Below are 21,763 nucleotides of genomic sequence, written 5' to 3' on the forward strand. Positions count from 1 at the left end.
ATTCTATCCTAGGTCTCTAGGCTCTCCAGCCTCTGGCTCCTGGCCCCCCAGGCAGGGTCAGGTGTGGGCTTCCTCTCACAGCATGAGTCTCAAGCTGGAACAGTCATTGGTTGGCCATTCCTACATTTCTGTACCATCTTTACCCCAGCACATCTTGCAGTCAGAACAAATTGTAGGTTAAAGGTTTTGTGGCTGGGTTGGTGTCCCAAGTCCTCCACTGGAAGCCTCTCTTGCCTGGTTACAGAAGATGGTTAGTTCAGACTCTGTGTCCCCCTTTCCTAGGACTCTCTCCCTCCATCCTCTCCCCTCCGGATACCTCCTGTTCCCATTTCTACCCACCACCAGTCCACCCATGATATTGTTCTATTTCCCCATTCACAGGGAGATTCATGCATCTCCCCTTGAGCCCTCCTTATTACTTAGCCTCTCTGTGTCTATAAATTATAGCATGATTATCTTTTACTTTACAGCTAATATGCACTTATAATGGAGTACATACCATGTTTGTCTTGCTGGGTCTGTGTTACCTCGCTTAGGATAATTTTTCAAGTTCCATCCGTTGCTTTCAGACATCATGATGTTATTTTTTTTTAGCAGCTGAATGATAAAAATATTGTGTATATACACCACAGTTACTTCATCCATCCTCCAGCTGAGGGACATCTAGGTTGTTTCCAGTCCCTAGATATTACAAATAAAGCTGCTATAAACAGAGTTAAGCAAGTGTACTTTTGGCAGGATGGAACACTCTTTGGGTATATCCACAGGAGTGGTATAGCTAGGTCTTGAGGTAGATTGATTCCCTGCTTTCTGAGAAAATGCCATATTGATTTCCAAACATTATGACATTACGAGACAAAGAACGTACAGTGATGCCATGGAGTTCCTTTTCTGTTTACCGTCTAGTACTGGGAATGAATCCTGCCCTTAAGCGTAGCTTATTTCCCCAATGAGACTCGCTTGAAGAAAACTATAGTTTCATTAGAAAGGGGTGATCAATTGGAGACAGCTTTGGGGTTAGGGATGGGATATGTGCCCACTTCTCCTTTCAGCTCTCGGTCTCCAATGGTACAGACCCATGCAAGCCCTGTGCGTGCTGCCTCAGTCTCTGTGAGTTTATATGTACATCAGTGCCTTGTTTTCATGGTGTCCTCCATCCCCTCTGGCTCTTAAAATCTTTCGGCCTCCTCTTCTGCAGGGTTCCTGTAGACCTTAGGGAAGGGATATGAGGAAGATACATCGTTTAGGACAGAGTGTTCCAAGGCCTCTCACAGCATATTGTCCAGCAGTGGGTCTTTATATTTGTTTCCATCTACTGCTGGAGGAAGCTTCTCTGATGATGACTGAGCAGGGCATTGACCTATGAGTATAGCAAAATATCATTAGAAGTCATTTTATTGCTCTGTCTGTTTTGTTTGGTTTTTATAACAATAGTATTTGGTTTTACTAGTTTTGTGGGTATTAGGATCTTAGTCACCCAAGCAACAACAGGTATGGGTTCCATCTCATGGAGTGAGACTTAAGTCAAATTAGATATTGGTTGATTACTCCCATGAGCTCTGGGCTACCACTGGACTAGCGTATCTTGCATGCAGGACACCATTGTAGATCAAAGAGTTTCTAGCTGGATTGGTGTTTACGGTTCTCCATGGGTGGCATAAAGACTACCTATTTTTACCAAAGACCTCAGCACTTAATGGTGAAGGCTCTGTGTGGGCACCAGCTCAGCTTCTCCATGTTCAGGGAGCTACATAGGTGTTGTCTTCAGCAATAGGGCCCTGCTGTCAGTTTGTAGAGAGCAACCTACAGTATTAGTAACAGCCTGGGTGGTTTGGGAGTTCTACTGGGACCCCTTTGGCCAACAACTCAGCACTGAAAACTTCATTTGGTGACAAGAGGTGGCCAGTTGACTCCTTTCTATGATTATTTGGTGATTTTATTTGTATTACCTTCATATAGTTATATATTTTATGAAGCTTCCACCATATTGGGTTTTTATAATACCCCTCAAGCACCCCTTAGTTTTAGAAGCTCCCCATATTCCCTCCCTCATCCGTCTCTTCCATCCTCCTCCCCACTTGAGTCTCCCATTCCAGCCCACTCCCACTCATCCATAACTATCCATTCTATATTCCTGACCTAAGGAGGTCTGTCTGTCCCCTAGTTCCTTACTCAAACTTTATTTTTCAAGACATGGTTTCTCTGTATAATAGCCCTGGCTGTCCTGGAACTTGCTTTGTACATCAGGCTGGCCTTGAGCCCACAGAAATCTACCTTCCTTTGCCTCCCAAGTACTGGGATGAAAGACATGTACCACCATGCCCTGATAACCCTTACTCAAACTTAACCTCTGTGGTTCTATGGGCTGTACCTTGTTATCATTGACTTAACAGCTAATATTCACATGTAAGCAAATACATATTGTATTTGTTTTTCTGAGTCTGAATTGCCTCACTCAGGTTGATTTTTTTTCTAGCTCCATCCATTTACCTGAGATTTTCATGATCTCATTTTTTTTAGCAGTTGAATAATATTCTATTTTATAAATGCACTATATGTTTTCTTCTGTTGAGGGACATCTAGGTTGCTCTTTTTGGCTATTATAAATAGATCAGTGATGAACATGGTTGAGCGAGTGTCTCTGTGGTAGAATGAAATATATGCTTTGGGTATATGCTCAAGAGTGCTATAGCTGGACCTTGAGATAGATAGATTCCCATCCTGCTGAGGAACCACCACACTGATTTGCATAATAGTTGTAGAGAGACATTTGCCCTCCCACCCAGCCAGCATGAGCTGTCAATTGTTATCTTGTTCCTAGGCATTCTGAAAGGTAAAAGGAATTCTTAACATGGCTTTGATGATTGTGAACATTTCATTGATATTTTTCAGTCATTAAGGTTTTTTCTTTTGAGAATCCTCTGCATAGATCTGTGCCCTATTTTTAAATTGGTTTTTGTTTGTTTGTTTTCTTGCTATTTAGATTTGTTGTTGTCATCATTGTTTATATATTTTGGATATTAGCCCTCTATCAAATGAGTAGCTATCAAAAATGAGGTGTGGATTTATGTGTGGGTCTTCAATTTGATTCCATTGATCACTATGTCTGTTTTTGTGCCAATAGCCACGCTGGGTTTTTTGTTTGTTTGTTTTTTGTTTAGTTTTTGTTTTTTGTTTTTTAAATAACTCTGTATTTCAATTTGAGGTTGGGAATAGTGTTGCCTCCAGCAGTTTGCCAGAATTTTTTTTTTTTTTTTAGCTATCTTGGTTTTTGTGTGTGTGTGTGTTTCCATATGGAGTTGAGAATTGTTCTTTCAAGCTCTGTGAAGAATGGTGTTGGAATTCTGATAGGAATTGCACTAAATTTGTAGATTGCTTTTGTCATGATGGGCATTTTCACTATATCCATCAATCCTACTGATTCATGGATGTGCAAGATCCTTCCATCTTCTGATATCTTCTTCAATTTCTTTCTTTATAGACTTGAAGTTTTTATCACGCAAGTCTTTCACTTGCTTGGTTAGAGTTACCCCAAGATATTTTATCATCTTTGAGGCTATCGTAAAAGGTGTTGTTTCCCTTACATCTTTGTCAGCCCATTTGTCTTTTTTATATAGTAGGGCAACTGATCTTTGTGAGTTAATTTTGTATCTAGCTACTTTATTGAAAGTGTTTATCAGTGGTAGTGGTGATGCGTGATGTGGTGGTGGGAATTCTTAGGCCCACTTAAGCATGATCTCATATCATCTGCAAATAAAGATACTTTGGTTTCTTCCTTTCCAATTTGTATCTTCTTGCCCTACTTGATTTGTCTTATTGCTCAAACTAAGACTTCAAGTACTATATTGACTATGTACAGAGACAGTGGGCAACCTTGTCTTATTCCGGATTTTAGTGAAATTGCTTGAGTGTTTCTCCGTTCAAGCTGGTGTTGGCTATCAGCTTGCTGGGAACTGCCTTCCGTATATTGAGATATGTTCCTCCTTGTCCCCACAAACTAAGTACCAAGTGTGCATCTGCCAATTGCCAGATTCCAGTAGTCTGGTCACTTCCAGGAAGCAGGACCTGTGCTGGCTCCAGCCTTCTCCAGAAGAAATAGGACACGGGGGCAGATGATGGATCAGTGCCTGGAGCAGCTCCATCTCCTGCCCATAATACTCTCAAGCAATTCATTTTCCACTCCCTGGGTGCAGTAAGCAGAGACAATTCTGAAGTTGTAATGGGAGAAGAAAATTAGGAGAATAAGACCCTCAAATAGCCTGCTTCAAAAAAATACTTCAAGATTTCTACCTGAGAGAAAGAGGAATAAAGAAACTAGTTCACCATCTAGTTATGTTTGGGGTTCAGTTCAAAGATGCTGTGTGCATAAGCAAACATTCAGTCTCCCCATGTGCTTGTAAGCCAAAAGGTGATCCAAAACAAGCCAGATGGGAACATAACAGGGGAAAATGAAATACATGATCCAAGAGGCTCTACTCCTTTGAAACTGTTTTAAGAAGTCAGGCTGAATAGTTCCTTGATCATGGAATAATTGACCTCTTGGCACTGGGACTGCACTGGTTATTGTCATTAGGACTCAAACACTTACCATGTTTTCTCTTTAATGTATGTAGTCAAACCATAATGCAATTCTGTGCACCCAAATTGAGAGTTATCTGGGGGTCACCTTTCTGAGTTAGTGACCACCTTTATCAGGGAGTATTGTAAAAATGTCTGTGAGCATTTGATTTGGAAAAGAAAATAACCTATTGAAATCTCATTTCTGCTTGCTAGCTCCTCTGAAGAAATTATATATATATGTGTGTGTGTGTGTGTGTGTGTGTGTGTGTGTGTGTGTGTGTGTATACATATATAACATATATAATCTTTATATATTTTATATAATATATATAATTTTATATACTAATGTATAAAATATATACTAGTTACTGTGGTGTTTACATACAGAAATGGAGATATTTTTAAGCACAAAGGCCATAGCAAGACTTGGCTAGTCATAACTATAAATCTTATGAATTGGTGATGAAATATTTCCTATATCTTAACAAGTAAGCTGCAGTTATTGAATACATTCAACATTTTAAAGAGTCTTTTTATCTTCAGAAGCAATATTATTCTTACTGACTGGGCCTTTTAAACACTTCAGCCTGTAGGCTTATGCAAATTAGGTTTTTCAAAGGTGTCCCAGGGAGTTCACACATCGTAGCCCCCATCCCCTGGAACACAGGGAGTAAAGGTGCAACCTGTAATCAGAAGTTCAGATGGAAATAAAGCAGAGCCTCTGGACTCCTGGTGCACAGCCCACGTCCTTCCCCAGCCGAGACTGTTCCGCACACCCAGGGACTAGCAATGCGTTTTCACTTTTTACTGTTGAAATGAGTCCTTGTTCTCTGCCCGCCCTCGCCAACAGCAGCCTTTTGACTAAATTAGCTGCTCAAATTATACACTTAACAAGACACAGATTCACAAAACCAGCTCCACACCTCATCTTTTTGGTTTCTCCATTGTTTAGAAGGCAGAACCCAATGATTCAAGCAAAATGCTAAGCTCAGGGGAGAGGCTGAAGTAACCAGAGATGGAGAATAAGTATTCCCTTCCTTTCAGGAGTTGTTCTGGTGACTAATGTGCCAGCCACTTTTATAGCAGTTTAGCCAACACATAACAACCTGGGTTAAATGTACAGCTCGCTGAGTTGATCTGTGATCATCTATAAAACCAGCCCAACCACCATGATACCATTCAAACTCCCTTCAGACCCCCTTTTAAACTATCCTATCACTCTCTCTCCTCCCCAGCCTCATCCTGCAATTTTTTAAAAATTTTATTGATTTATTCATATTACATCTAAACTGTTATCCTATCCCTTGTATCCTCCCATTCCTCTCTCCCTGCCATTTTCCCTTACTCCTCTCCTCTATGACTGTGACTGAGGGGGACCTCCTCCCCCTGTATATGCTCATAGGGTATCAAGTCTCTTCTTAGTAGCCTGCTATTCTTCCTCTGAGTGCCACCAGGTCTCCCCATCCAGGGGACGTGGTCAAATGTGAGGCACCAGAGTTCCGTGGGCCCTTTAGGAGAGTAACAAGTACGTTGTACTGCCAGACTGCCGCACTTCCCTGAAGCTGATAGGCCTCCCTCTCCCCAGCCCGTCCTTCTCCTTCTCTCTTCCGGCTTGCATCTCCCTTTTCCTTTCCTTCCTGTCCCACGAGTGAGGAGCGTGTCTGTAACAGGAACTCCCATGGCATTCATACCCAGCACCCTTGACTAAATACAGCTTGTGTGTTTTCTGTGACTTCACATCAAAGCCATTACCATCCTCTGCTTGACCCAACTATTTCTGTTCTAGTGTCTCTAATAGGAGGCTTCAGTTGTTTTGTTAGCCACTGTATTGTTTGTGACTTTCCCTAAAAGCTACACGCCGTACAAGGGTAAGGGGAAACCTACCTACTTGTACGTTAATCACCAGTTCAGTCCTTGAAAGCAGAGAAATACTTGTTCATAATTTCTGGTGACTTCCACCTCTCTTGGGCTCTTGAGAATTTTAAACGTTGCTTATCTTATCTATGTGTGCAATTGTATGGATGTGGACGTGCATGTGAGTGCCTGAGGACGTTAGCAGTGTTGGATCTCCCGGAGCAGCAAGAAGTTGTAAACTAGGCAACATGGATGCTAGGAGGTGAACTGGACTCCTCAGGAAGAACAGCAAGCACTCCTGCCTACTAAGCCACCTTCCTGAGCCACTGTTTACAGAGTTTTCATCTTGTCTGCACTGTAGAATATTTTAGGGGCACCTTTATTTACTTCCAATAATGAAGAAAGATAATGTGATAGTATGAATGGAAGTGACTTTAAGTCTAAGCTTTGTGGATAAAAGCAGGGTGACTTTGAATAAATTCCTGGAAAGACCAGTGTTTGGGTTAGAGATAATATACAGGTTAGTGTTTTATGCAAAGAGTAAAAGTTTTAGTCAAATGTTACTGTGGTTATTTTCTTAGAGTCGCATTCATCTGAGACATGGAAGTTTCTCCTCAGATCCCCTTTTAATACAAATTGTTGTGCTGTGTAGAGGTAGAAAATGAGACAAATAGCAAGCCAGCTCCCCCACAAGCTGGGAATCAGGGAAACAGAGTACCAATGGCGAGGCTCCCCCACCCCAGATCACAGGATCAAAAGCTATATGACACTATTTTCATAGTCTTATTCCTTCTCAAGATGATGAGCAAGTCTTGATCCTCATTTGCAAATTGCTACGTCGCCCAGTAGCCAGGAGCTGAACATATAAGAGGATTAAATGCACAGGTCTGTCTTTGACTATCACTCCAGAATAAGCCAACCACCTAGCTGTGTGACTTATTTCTGTCACCTCTTCCTGGATGTCTTCATTGTAGTCACAAGATATTTCCTCTACCTCTGAACCCTGAAGGAGTTCACCTGAGTTCCACGCTGAGACACTTTTACACAGCAATGTTGCTGTTTGTGTAAAATAGCTTGCCTTTTGCAGACAGAAACTGAGTCTGAGATATACTTTAAGCATTCCATGAGTATGATGTGTGTTTATTAAATCAGCTTTAACTGATGTTAATCTGAATCTGAGTTTCCAGTCATGGAAAGATATCCCTACTCATTTTATGCCCTAAGAGGTCTCTTGTCAATCAACAAATTCTGTTTTTAAATTGGTGAATATAATAGGCTATTGATAGTTTAACAATTAGTTTTTTTTCTTTCAGAACTCATTTTTAGGTGGTTTAGGTTTTAGAACTCATTTTAGGTTCAGAACTATTTAGACTGTTTATTACAAATGACGGAGTTAGTCTTGACAAGATATTATTACCCAGAATGCTCAGTGATAACCAGCGTCTGAATACACCACACTTATTAATTCATTCACCTACTGAAGGACATCTTGATTGCTTTGAAATTGAGTAATTATCAACCTAATATAATCACCTGCATGCATTAGGTTTGTATTAGGATTGTGTATGCTGTAGCTTTGGACACATGAATAAGGGCAGGCTGTCAGAAGAGTTTCACTGCTGTAACAGTCCTCTGTGGGCCAGTGCACAAGTGGTAAGGTGTTTGACCTTACTTTTTTAGTTTTGCTTTTCTTAGACAGTCATCTGGAAGCTGCCTTAGTCACTGTTCTATTGCTGTGAAGGGACACCATAACCAAGGCAGCTTTTATAAAAGGAAACATTTAATAGGGGCCTGGATTATAGCTTCAGGGCATCAGACCATGCTCATCAGGGCAGGAAACAAGATAGTACATGTGGTGCTGGAGAAGGAGCTGAAAGCTACATCCTGATCCACAGGGCCATAGGAAGAGAGAGGAGAGCAGAAGGAGGGAAAAGGAGAGGGACGGAGGGAGGGAGGGGAGAGAGAGAAAGAGAGAGAGAGAGAGAGAGAGCGAGAGAGAGAGCCTGAGCCTGAGCCTAACCTGGCATTGGCTTTTGGAACCTCAAAGCCCAGCCTTAGTGGCACACTTCCACCAATAAGGACACACCTACTCCAACAAGACCACACCTCCTAATCCTTCCAAGCACTTCATCAACTGGAGACTAAGCATGCAAATACATGAGTCTGTGGGCCATTCGCCTTCAAACCAGCACAGAAGCACAGCCTAACTGTGCCATGCCTAACTGCCTTCTTTCACTTAACCATTTGCGTGTAAGTTTCCTTGTGTCTGTACTGAAAACCTCTTTTCTTTTTTTAAGTAATATTCCACTGTGTGGATCTGCTACAGTTTATTAGTTCTTTCCTATACTGTATGACTTTTTTTTTTTTTTTTTTTTTTTTTTTTTGCTTTCTAGTTGAAGCCATTTTAAATAAAGTCACTATAAACATATATGTGTAGGTTTTTGTATACTCATGAAATACCAGCTCCTTTGGGTCACATCTGAGAAACAGGGCAGCCAGCTTGTACAGTAAGAGCATATTTAGTCCTATAAGAAATTGTAATAGGTGAACTATTTTGCATTCCCACCAGCACTGAGTTATAGAATCAATTTCTCCATGACTCAACCAACAATTCTTGTGTTCCGGGTCCTGGAATTTGACCATTCTAGTAATGTGATGGTGGCTTTCATCGTCAATTTGAAACAAGCTAGAATCATCAGGATTGTCTGAATTGGCTTGGCCTACGGGCATATCTATGAAGCATACATTGACTTACATAAGTTAGCTGATGTGGGGAAATCCAGCCCACTATACATGGCACCATTTCCTAAGCAGGGGTTCTTGAACTGTGTATGAGTGAATAAACTGAGTGAATAAACAAGAGCACAAGCTTGCACATGAGCATACCTGGCATCATTTCTCTCCACTCTTGACTGTTAAGAGTGACATGACTAGCTATTTGAGGTTGCTGCTTTGGACTCTCCACAATGACTGACTGTAAAGTGGAACTGCAACCTGAAATGAACGCCTTGATACTCTTTCTTTATTCACGTAGCCTTGATTTCTGACTTGGATTGTTTTGTTTCTTTCTAACATATTGTTTAATATTCTTTACAAAACAGATCTAAGGTCCCCACGTTTTTGTTTTTGGTTGGTTGGTTTCTTTTTGTCAGGTCATTTTATCAGGGCAAAAGCAATGAAACCAGGACAACTCGGTGTATGTGGTGTCTTATTTGTGGTTCCTTAATTGGGGATCTTATCACTTTGTCATTCATGGTGTGTCTTCTTTGATGAGGTCATTGGGATCTTTGGCCCGTTACTTATTATACAGCTACAATATATTGTTGATTGCATTTTCCTTATGATTTCGAAGAATGTGTTATCAAATTTTGGCATTTCTTTTACTTAATTCTCTTTTTTTTCAAAAGATGTATTCTATTATTTTAATCATGTGCGTGTTTGGTGGGTTTGTGCGGATGAAGGACAGTGCGCTCAGAGGGCAGAGGGTCAAATCCTCCTGAAGCTGAGTTTAGAAGTCAGGTTCTTCTTAAGAGCAGTGTGTACTCTTGACCACTGAGCTGGCTCCCCAGCCCCTCACTCTTTCTTGATGCTCTTTCTTTATTCATGTAGCCTTGAGTTCTGACTTGTATTGTTTTTTTCTTCTAACATATTGTTTAGTATTCCTTGCAAAACCTACCTATGGGTTTCTTGTTTTTGCTTTTGTTTGTTTGTTTGGTTGGTTGGTTGTGTTGTTTTGTCTGATAAACTCTTTATTCTTCTTTCACTTTTGAAAGATAACTTTACAGAATTCTAAGCTGGTAAGTTTGACTTTGTTTCCCTCAAGAGTCAATATTTCAATCTGCCTTTTATGTATTTCTATGTAAATCTTACCCACATCTCTGTGGAGAAGCTGTTTTTCTAACTCTGTCTTTTTCAACATTGTGTCAGTATCTTTGCTTTGCTACGGTTTGAAAATAATTCGCTCAGGGTGTAGTTATACTCACAGTATAGTTCTTTTGGCTTTTACACTGCTTGACATTCTCTGAGCTTCTGGGATCTGTGGTTGGATGTCTGACATTTACTTGGGAATATTCCCAGTTGCTGCTATTTCAAATAATTCTCCTGTTCCTTCTCTTTTCTGCCTTCCTGCGCATGCTGTTACATGTGTTTTATAGATGTTACAGTGCTTCCTCCACAGCGTTTGGAATATTCTGCTCTTGACTCTTTAATCGCCCCTAATTTTCTTTGCTTTACAGATTTGGAGGGGTTCTAAGACGCTGTCTTCAACTTTAGAATTCCTCTCCCAGCCGGTGCTAGCCTACCAGCAAGCCCATGGAAGGCACCTTCAGCTCTGCCACAGTGGAGTTTATCTCTAGCATCTTTTTAGTTCTTTCAAAGATTTTTCTGTCTCTCTTCTTACATTGCCCACATGTCCCTAGACACAGTCTGATTTGGTTGCCTTACCTTCTCTGTGAGGTTGCTCACCCCACGTTGTCTGCATCTGTCACTTGTCCTGTTTCTTCAGGACAAGTAAGTCTCAGTCTGCCTTACGGTTTGATTGCTTTGGTTTGGTACTCAGACAGAGTGTACTGTGGGGAAAACAACTGCTGTGGATAGACCTTCAGTAAAACAGAGGGTAGGGGTGTGGGATGAGAAAACATTGTATAGTCCCATGGGTCCATCTAAGCCTTTTACTGGACTTAGACCACCGGACTCTGAACTTCACAGTTTTTGTGTATCTCCACCTTCGCCCCTATGTATCAAGCATTTGACACAAGGTGGCTACAGTGGTTTGGAATTAAGTGTTTCTCTCTCCCAAGGGGAAAGCCAAAACTGGTTAGAGTTGGACATCTCCTTGCTCCAGTGATCCAGACTCTGATAAAAATCCTCCAGGTCAGGCTCTGGTGAGCTAGTTTCTCCTGAGGGTAGACCATTAGCCCAGTACTCTGACAGCCTCCAGTGTGGTTCTCTTTTTCTCCCTCGCTCCTGGAAAAACACTAGCAGGCTTTTCCTCCAGTATTTATTGCAAGAAGCTGATTAAGTTCTAGAGTTAACATTCACAGAAATGGAAGAGAGTGCGTGTCCACATCTTCCTGGTGTTTACACTTCTCAGTCTTGTCTGTACTGAGACTCCAGCAGCCCATTAATTGCAGTTCCTTGGTCCATATTCTATATCTGATTCCCATGGAGGTTTCTGCTCAACGTACTGTGATTCTCTGTCTGCCAATGATATGTCTCCAATCGAGGGGGCAGGAGATTACCCAGGCTATATGAAGCATTGTTGATTTGTTATTTATCTCTGATAGAGTTGACATGTAGAATTGGAAAGGAGAATTACTTTCAGATTTCCCAAATTTAGAAATACAAGCTTTAAATTTGAGCCATTAAATTGAGCATGTCTTTATAATCAGTCATTATGCTAAAGACTGGATGAGCTAACTAGTTAACCTTTAATTGCCTCCATTTATTAATAAGATAAACCTTTTAATATGGTCCAAAAGAAGCAAATCTTATCAGCACAGCTGCTCTTGCTTTTGTTTGACAGATGTTAAGGTAATGATGGCCAAAGCAATGGATGATCTAGGAAAAGAAATCTGCCAGGATTATTCTCTGGAGACATTACAGTATACAATTACATGGTGATCAAAAAATACTTGAGGGAAATCACATCATTTCCATTCTCAAAATTACATAGAAATACACTGAGTACCATTCATACACCGGCCAAAAGTGTCTTAGGGCTTGTGGACAGGACCATTGGCATCAATCTTTTCCACTGGATCATAATATATGTGGCTGCAGAAAAGTCAGGCCATGTGCATGAGATTCCTGTGGCAATACCAACGAGAAAGAGGGCCTTTGGGCCAAAAGTGGTTCTATTTAGGTTTGGGCTAAAAAAACAAAGAGAATTCCTTGAATTTCTTTAAAGTTGGTATCATATCACCTGGGTACTTGTTAAAAATTCTATTCTCATCATCATGGTAAAGTACTTCATAGATAGGGGAAATCGATTTTGCCTTGTCATTTAGAGGGTGCAGTTGATCATGGCAGGGAGGATGTGGCAGAGAGTATGAGGAAAAGACAGTTATAACCTCATGGCTACACACAGGGCTCTATGCCTGCTGGTGAGGTCTCACATCCAAAAGATTTCACAGCCTGCCCTAACAGTGCCTCCAGCTGGTGCCCCACTGTCCAGACACATGTGCCTCAGGGAAGTATTTCACACAAAAATTGTAACAAAAATGCATATTGCTGGAGCCCCACCATGAAACACTGAATCAACAATTAAGAAGTCAGACCTAGGGTTCAGAGTTTTCTAACGGTCCATTGAGTGACTGCTAACTCAACATAAGTATTAAAAGCTTCTGTTTGTGGCTGATGTATAGTGCCTTAAAATTATCCAAAGACAGCTGACTTTGCCTTTGGGATGCTCCTATTTGCTATCTGTTAGACAATGAAGCTAAACTGTGAGGCATCAATTGATTGAGTCATGTGATTGACCAGAGAAGCCGCTGGCTGATGAGAGTGGTCTAATGACATAGGACCAGAGAGACAATGGCCTCACTAGAAACTGTGTGATACAGTGGCTGGGACTGACAGTCTATCTGGGTCCCTTTTCAAGACAGTCACCTGAAAATATGACCTAGCAAGTTGCTCTCTTCAGTCTAAGTTGTTGTCAAACTGCTTCTTTGGCTTATTTGGACTGCTCTAGTCAGGGGCCAGACATCAGAGTATTGTCTATTATTCATACCCATGGACCTTATTATCAATCAAAAATGATTTCAAAACTAGCAGTCTTTATGTTGTATTCTAAGGTTAATATGGTATATCTAATACCTTATAAAGGTCAGTGGCTGTTTATAATTGTTTTTTCCCTTGACAAAATTGTAACATCTCTCAGCAAATACAGCAAACTCTTAGGACTGACACTTGTTAAAGATCAATAAACTGGTGGAAAAGGATCATGTAGTGCTTTTAAGCTGTGTTTCTCTGTGTGATAGGTGGACACAGTCTTCTTAGACAAATTCCTCGTGTAGCCTAAATATACGTTGTTGCAGAACACCGGGAACTGGGTCTGTGTACATCGCTGTGGGTGCAGTAAGCAGACTGAGGGATCTGAGTCCCCTTAAAAATCAAGCACTCACTAGTCCCCGAACTGAATTCTGTAACTGCCCACCCATGTGTTATAAAGATAGGTGTACAGATGGTAGAATGACAGGTAGGTGTTTGATTGGATAAATGGATAATAAATCAATGGATGATAGATGATTGGTCATATAAAGAGATGACAGACAGATGGTTGATAGACACATAAAAGGATAATATATAATAGAATGATAGGTGTTTGATTGGATAGAGATAGATAGATAGATAGACAGACAGACAGACAGACAGACAGATGATTAAGTAGATATCCAAGTACATGTTATAGTTGTCTTGAGGGATGTGTTTACTTACTCTGTATTGAGTTAATATTCTAGCTATTCATATCAAATATTAAGGATCATCTTGTATAATTATCAAGAATGAACTTACTAACCATCAAAATTGAGTAGTGAAGCCAGCCCACTTTTTCTGTCACTGATAGCCAGGGAGTCCATGCTCAAACATGAGGACTTACATGATAGTACAGCAAAATACAGTTTCATTTTAGCAGTTTATAAAGCTATCACTCACTGGTTTTATTGACTGGCCTCGATATTTAGGATCTTTTCACGCTACTTCCCATTCCTCCAACAAAGTTGAAATCAATTACAGCCTAGCCCAGGTGTCAGCAAGGTTTTCTTAAAGGGCCAGGTAGTAGTTCTTTTAAGATGTGTAGGCTCTGCTCTCTTCTTTTCAACTACTCATATCTGTCACTGTAGCGTAAAGGCAGTCACAGGATATGAACAAGGGTCTGTGAGTGAATTCCAGTTACGCTTTGTAGATACTAGCATTTGGATTTTACCCTAAAATTTTCACATCAAGACATATTCTTCCTTTGATTTTTTTTGACTGTTTAGAAAAACAAAGATGAGCCTTAGCTTATGGATCATGTTTAAAAAAAAATAAAACAAAGAAAGAAAGAAAGAAAGAAAGAAAGAAAGAAAGAAAGAAAGAACAGGACAAAAAATAAACAAACAAAAAACAGAAAAACAGGACACTGTTTAAAGTTGAACCATGGACTCTAGTTCACTGGCTCCTGGCTAGAGAAAGTAGATTCCAGGTCATAGACCAACTCTAGTAGGAAAAAGTATAAATCGAAACAGCAATGACTAATTTGCACAAAGAGCTCTGAATGAATCTCACTCATCAAACATAACTCTAGTCCAATATAAAGGCACTTGCTGCCAAGCCTGACAGCCTGAGTTTGATTCCCAAGAACAATCTAATGGAAAGAGAGAATGCAGCTACCAAAAGCTGCCCTCTGGCTTCTCTACACATATACACAAACACAATAAATAAATAAATAAATAAATAAGTGTAATTTTATTTAACAACAAGGTTTTTAAAAAAATTATAGAGGAGTTGTATTTAAAAGGCTTTCTGAAATTGAAAGACTGTGCTTCATTCCCTGTATGAATTTTTGTTGTTTGTTTGTTTAGGTCTACACTGCTGCAGAAAGGAGTGATCCAGGCACTCAGGTAAGAACTGTCCCCTGCAGACCAGAGGGGCACCCTGTAGTCTCTGCTGAGAAGGCAGTGATTGTGTTTCATTCACTTGCTCCTTTTCTCTTTCTGACACTTGCTGGGACATAAACATGTTGGCTCTTTCTCTTGAGAATTTTCTCTTCCAGATTGTGATTATTGCTGAGTCTGACCCTTGTGCCTTTGGGTCATGTTTGCTGGAGAGTGTTGTTGTTGTTGTTGGATATTGGCGCGTCTATAATAGATCATTCTTTGATTTCACATTCTCTTATTACGATTGCTTTGGTTTTATTGCAAGGTGTTTTTATTTCCTCAAGACATGTGCCTCCTCTTTTTGTTAAAAAAAAAGGGGGGGGACTATAAAAGGGTTATTAGAAGTCTATTCAGAAACGTAGCTCTACGGATCTGCTTTTGAGAATGGAGGCTCATATACTGACTCAACTCTGGAGTGGACACAGTGCCATGCAGGCCACAGTGTCAGCAAAATCAAAAACAGAGACCTCAGAAAAGACACAGTCTTATTCCTGAGCTATTAAAATGGTATCTAAATCCAAAATAATAATGTCAACACACTTGTGTTCTTGGGCTATTAAAATGGTGTCTAAGTTCAAAATAACAATCTCCTTTCTTAAATAATTTACCTTGGGCTTTTTCCTTGGCAAATTTTAATATCTAAACATAGGAATGACATATGCACAGCCCGGTTTTAAGGAAGAGGAAGTAATCAAATGTTTTCAAGTCATCCTCACATCCTCTCTTCCCAAGTCCCTTTCTTCCCATTCTTAGCTTACTAAGTACTGTGGTATTGTATACCAAGGACTCCACACACTGGATTATTTGTTACTGTTATATAATTCCTGGTAATAGCAGTTTTAGTCATTAAAGCTGTTTAATCCATTTTGGTTTTGTTGATTTTCATGGTTGTGGTCTTATTTTTTTTTCAATGTATTCCCTGTTTCTGTTTCTTTTCAATGTTTTAATCCAATTACCAGCTCTGTAAACAAGCCTTTGCCACATCTACAGTAAGTGCACTGAACTGTAGTGGAAGTGATTTCTGATTACCGACTAGCTCATTTCTAAGGGACACAAGGAACAGCATGCAGTGAACTGAAGAAAAGGAGAATGGAAAATGCCTTGTTAGGCGACTAAGGCAGAGATGCAGAACACAGATGCTAGACAAAAAGTTACAGAGACTAAAATACCTAGGCATTTCTCTGGACAGTGGTTCTGATCTGAGTCATATGTAATCAGCTTGGTTATGAGAGGAAGTATATTTTATAAATTTTTATAAATCAAGACTTTCACTAATATTGGGGCTCTATTTTCTGAGAGGGTGGCAAAAAAAAGTAGACTCTTGAAATCCCTAGAGTTTTTATTACCAAAGGCAAAAATCATTAAGCAAGAATAACTTTCGGTTTTGGATTTCTAGTCCTTTTATCTCTTTGGTGGTCTCTTTTTACTCTACCATTACTGGAATGTCTATTTTCCTGGCTTCATACTCTCACAAAAGAGAAACATAAGCATTCTTGGACCTTGACATAGGATTAATAACTCCTTGAGAAAGCACTTTGTTTAATCTTTTACATGTTGCCTGGGAGTCAGGCCTTGAGAAGAATCACAGAAGATGGGGGCAGGGGTGTGATTGGATTGTTGTAGTTGGAACCCATAGATGAGCAAATATTCCAAGAAGCTGGAGCCCTTTCCCCATATCCCTACAGTCTTGAGACTACACACCACAGATTAAGTTGCCCTTCAGTGAATGTGAAAGCCTTTGAAGATCATGTACTCAGAGCTGGAGTCAGAACCAAGTGAGTTCAAATCTCAGCGACTTCTGGTATACAAGTGATAAGTGGGTGTGTGTGATAAGCCCTTCCCACTGGCAAGAGGATCATAAAAATGTTTTAAAAATCAGAAGTAACAACAAAATGTTTGTTAAATAAGGTCAACTTTCATCCCAAGAATAGGACATTATATTTCAAGGCAGGTAAATCTGATGGTCAAGATACATCACTTACAGAGTCTGTGCAAGCCATCAGACAGGCACGCAGACACATTAAGCTTTGAACCATGCCAAATGAGATTTTCACATCATAATTACTATTTTTGGCCACGCCTAGGAAACTAAGCACAGATGACCCCAGGAACCAATTTATCAGTTTCATCGGAATGGTGAGAAATTTTTAATTCATGTCAGAACAAGTTCAATGGTGGGAAATAGAAATGAGTAAATGCTTGACTCTGGTCAGTACGGACTTTGGTTTTGGTGAGCTTGTAGGAATGGGCCTCTAGGGATACAGTGATCAGCTCTGGTTTTGGTCCTGCCTTTCCTTTCTCAGAGGCCAAAGGACATCAGATCCTCCTCTGCCTTGTGGTGGATTTGTACAGTGTAGTTTTACTGCATTTGGTAATTCAGCCTTACATGTGTCAAATCATCACATTTCCATAGTATTTAAGAAGCATTTAACTGCCAAAGGATGAATAAAATGTGTGATTTAAATACTGAAATCTAAAGTTTAATGTCACTTTTATGGTTTCATGATGTACTATAAAATACAGAGCATAACTTACAATGACAATGGCAGTCAACCAATACATTCTGCAAATTTGCCTCATGATATCAGAACATGGCTAACTGTAAAGCTATAGTCAGCTATGACACAGGGCTTAGAACTTTGCTTTCAAGGCTTTTAGATTCTATTTCAGGGGCCAAGTCCTAAGTACTGAGAAGGTGTTCATTTCAATCCGGTCATCTGAAGCTGACTGAATAGCTCAGGACTTTTGTTGAGAAACAAGGCAGCTCTTTCTGGGATGTGTGATGCTGTGGGTGTAAAAGAGGTCTTTAGGGTCTCCTAAATATACCCCAGGATTTTGCAAGCTAAATAAAGAGAATAACACAAGTAAGACTCTCAGTAAATAAAAACCAGCATTCAGAGAGTCGAAGATCCACTTTGGTTTTTCCATATCGATAATGATTTCAGAATCATTTCCTCTACATAAGAGATCACTTCAGAATTTAATGGTGGAGAAGGGTATGGGCCATCCTTTTTGGGTTTTATCATAGCCATCTAGGCAAATAAGTGCTAAGTTTCCAGGATGCCTCAGTGTGGTGTGATGGAGAATTTCATTGTCATTTCCACAATGCCAACATGGTAGCCATCTTATATTGTTGTGTGAATACATTGAGGAAAAGGTGGTATTTTACACAGCCACATGCTGTTTTGCAGATGAGCTACAAAGGTGTTTGAAGTTACCATCATGGGCATTTAGATCAGGGAACTTTCACAGAAAACTTAATTTCTGCAAAAATTTTCAATGGCTCTGTTTTGCACAATCTCTTGCTAACTTACCCTTTTCAGACTAAACATGGAAATTTTCTTATCATTCTGAACAGTTGAGTCCACCATGTACCTTAGGCCTATTTCATTTTGGAGCAGAAAGTCAGATTCTGTGCCTAAAGGAGGCTCTTTTTATTATTATTAGTTAATTATGTATTCACTTTACATCCCGGTCCTACCCTTCCTCCTTCTTTCCCTACCCTCTCCCCTACTCCTCACAAAAGGAGAGCACCCCCACCGTTATGTCCTGCTCCCACCGCACCAACCCATCCCAGCACATCAAGTACCATCAGGACTGAGCTTATCCTCTTCCCCTATGGCCTGGTGAGACATCCCTGCCAGGAGAAGTCAGAGACAGCCTCCACTCCCCTTCCTAGGGGTCCCACATGAAATCTGAGCTGCCCATCGCTTACATCTGTGTAGGGGGTCTAGGTCCAGTCCATGGTACTTGGTAGATGCTTCAGTCTCTACAAGCCCCTCTAGGCCCAGGTTAGTTGGCTCTGTTGGTCTTCTTATGGAGTTCCGGTCCACGCCATGTCCTTCTATCTCCCTCCAACCCCTCCCACACACTTTTCCACATGACTCCCTACACTTAGCCTGATGTTTGGCTGTGAGTCTCAGCATGTTTTAATCCCTTGCTGGGTGAAGCCTCTAAGAGGACAGCTGTGCTAGGCTCCTGTCTGTAAGCGTAGTTAATAGTTAATAGTGTCAAGAGTTGACTCTCTTCCATGGTGTGGGTCTCAGGTTAAGCCAGTCATGAGTTGGACATTCTCTCAATGTCTGCCCCCTCTCTCTCCCTGCACATCTTGTAGACAGGGTAAATTTGAGGTCAAAGTTTTTGTGGGTGGGTTGGTGTTCCCCTGCCTCCACTGGGAGTCCTGTCTAGTTAGAGGGTGTATAGCTATACCAGGTTGGTGAATTGGGATTCGGCCCCAGCCCAGATTTCACACTCTTGGATTGTCCTTACATAGTGATTTTCTACCTCAGTTCCTGAGCACTGGTCTCCTGTGCTCTAGGATCCTTACTTCAGGAAACCACAGCAGGAACTCATGCCTGTTGTGTTTCTATGTCCATGATATTTCTACACTTAAACTCTGAGGTCTTCTTTTTCCTTTCTGGTATCTCACAAATACTTTGTTGCCAAACAACCACACAGATCAGTATATGAAAAAACAGTGATAGTCTGGATCAGCATTGTTTTTCCTGGTTGCTCAGAATCTATGTGTAAGAGGACTGCCATAGAAATAGAAAAGGTTAATTTTCATCCACTTCACACTTTCTATGCAGACCTCACCGGAGAGATGAATGTGCTCTTTAAAAATTTATTTCCTCGGCAGTTCCTCTTCCTGTAAATGGGAACCTGGGATCTCATAAAACCAAATTAAAATTATCAAATGCTATTGAACCAACCTAATGAAAATTTTAACCAAAAGTCATTGTGAATTAGGTATGTGATATACTGAAAATGCAAGCCTTTGTAAAGTAGATATTGTTCTTATGTAAACTCATGAATGGAGACTTTCTTGAATAAATTACTTCTTAATAACATCAGAGAGTCATTGGCTGGGTAAATATCTCCCCGGGCACTCACTGAGGTTCCTGAATTTAAATGTTCAATCCAACTTCTTATTTGTCACAATTCCTAACGAGTTTTTCTTTATGAAATCATTATTAGTATGAAAAAGTGGAAATTTGTACCTAATTTCTAGATTAATGCTCTCTAAAAAGACCTCAAGGGGTTGAATTTTTTTCTTGCTGAAACACAACATTTACATAATTTCTGTTGCCCCAGCATTTAAACTCCTCAACCCACTGCCAGTTTGCTACCTGGAGCAGAAGAAAGAAAAATGATGTAAACAGGCAGAATGACTGGGATTTCTGCTAAGGGGAACAATGGGCCTGCTAAACGGGCCTGATGGCAAAAGCATTTCTTCCACCCTTTCCTGTGAAGTATGTGATGACTTCGAAGACATTCTAAGACCCATAGTCCCAGCAAGGGCCCGTGCTACTGTTATCCTCTCTGAAAATTCATAGCCAAGTTCAGCATGTGCTAAGCAATTCCATGAGTTGCGGTGGTTTGAATTAGCTCATATATTTGAATGCTTAGTCATCGGAAGTAGCACTACTTGAGAAGGGGGAAGTGTGTCACTGCAGGTAGGCTTGAGTTTCAAAAGACCAAGCCAAGACATTTTAGCGTCATTTCACCATGGATTTAAGACATCAGGGTATTTGATGCACTGCTATTATGGAGATATCCTACATGTATATAACATGGGAACATCAGTAAAGTGTGAGTGTAAGTGTGTGTGTGTGTGTGTGTGTGTGTGTGTGTGTGTGTGTGTGTGTGTGCTCATGAAGGCCAGAGACAACTTTAGGCTTCTTTTCTCACGAACCATGCATCTTCTTTTTTTAACATAGCATGTGTCATTAGTCCAGAACTTTCCGGGTAGGTTAATCCGACTGGCCAGTGAACTGCAGTCATTCTACTTTTCTCTTCATCTCTAGTACCAGGGTTATAAACACACATGAGCACAGATGGCTTTTTTATTTAGGTTCTGTGTCTCAAACCTAGGTTCTGAGACTACTTTACAAACTAAGCCATATCCTCAACCCAATGCATGACTTCTTTTTTTAATTAATTAATTTATTAATTTATTCACTTTACATCCCAATCATAGCCCATTCCCTCCTCTCTTCCAGGTCCCACACTCTCTCTTCCCTGTATTCCCCCATCCCCTACCCCTTAGAAAAGGTGGGCCCTCCACCACCACTCATCCCAAATCATCAAGTAGCATCAGCACTGCACACATCCTCTACCACAGTGGACTGGCAAGGGACCTCCACCAGGGGGAAGCGATCAAAAAGTACTCAAGAAAATTCTTATCAGAGACAACCCCTGCTCCCCTTACTAGGGGACCCACATAAAGACCAAGCTGCCCGTTGGGTACATATGCGTAAGGGGCCTAGGTCCAGTTCATACAAGGTCCTTGGTTGGTGTTTCAATCTCTGCAAGCCCGGCGGGGCCCAGGTTATTTGGCTCTGTTAGTCTTCGTGTGAAACTCCTGTCCCCTCTGGGTCCTTCTGTCCTTCCTCTTCTCCTTCCACAACACTCTCCCCACTCGGCCAATAAATGTTTAGCTGTGAGTCTCAGCATCTGTTTTGATCCCTTGTGGGTGGGGCCTCTCAGAGAATAGCTATGCTAGGCTCCATCAAGGCAGGGCTTCTTGATCACCATGTTTGTGGCATATTTGCTACTAGATTCATTTCATTGAACTTCCCTTAAAATATAATCAGTTAGGCATGGTGAAGTACAAGTATAATCTTAGCACATGGAAGTTAGAGGCAGGAGAATCGAAAGTTCAAGGACAGCCTGGGCTACAGAGGGGCACATAAGATCCTGCCTCAATA

At 40.7% G+C, this 21,763-nt stretch overlaps 1 protein-coding gene across 1 annotated transcript in view; it reads left to right on the forward strand.

The window, feature by feature from the left end:
- CELF2 (CUGBP Elav-like family member 2) overlaps positions 1 to 21,763 on the forward strand; it is an 823,768-nt gene that overhangs the window by 193,133 nt on the left and 608,872 nt on the right. The window contains exon 2 of the mRNA XM_084783998.1: positions 14,979 to 15,017. The gene's annotated coding sequence lies outside the window, so the exon portion shown is untranslated. The remainder of the gene's footprint in view (positions 1 to 14,978; positions 15,018 to 21,763) is intronic.

Source organism: Acomys minous (assembly GCF_964271855.1).
Source record: "Acomys minous genome assembly, chromosome: 5".
NCBI lineage: Eukaryota > Metazoa > Chordata > Mammalia > Rodentia > Muridae > Acomys > Acomys minous.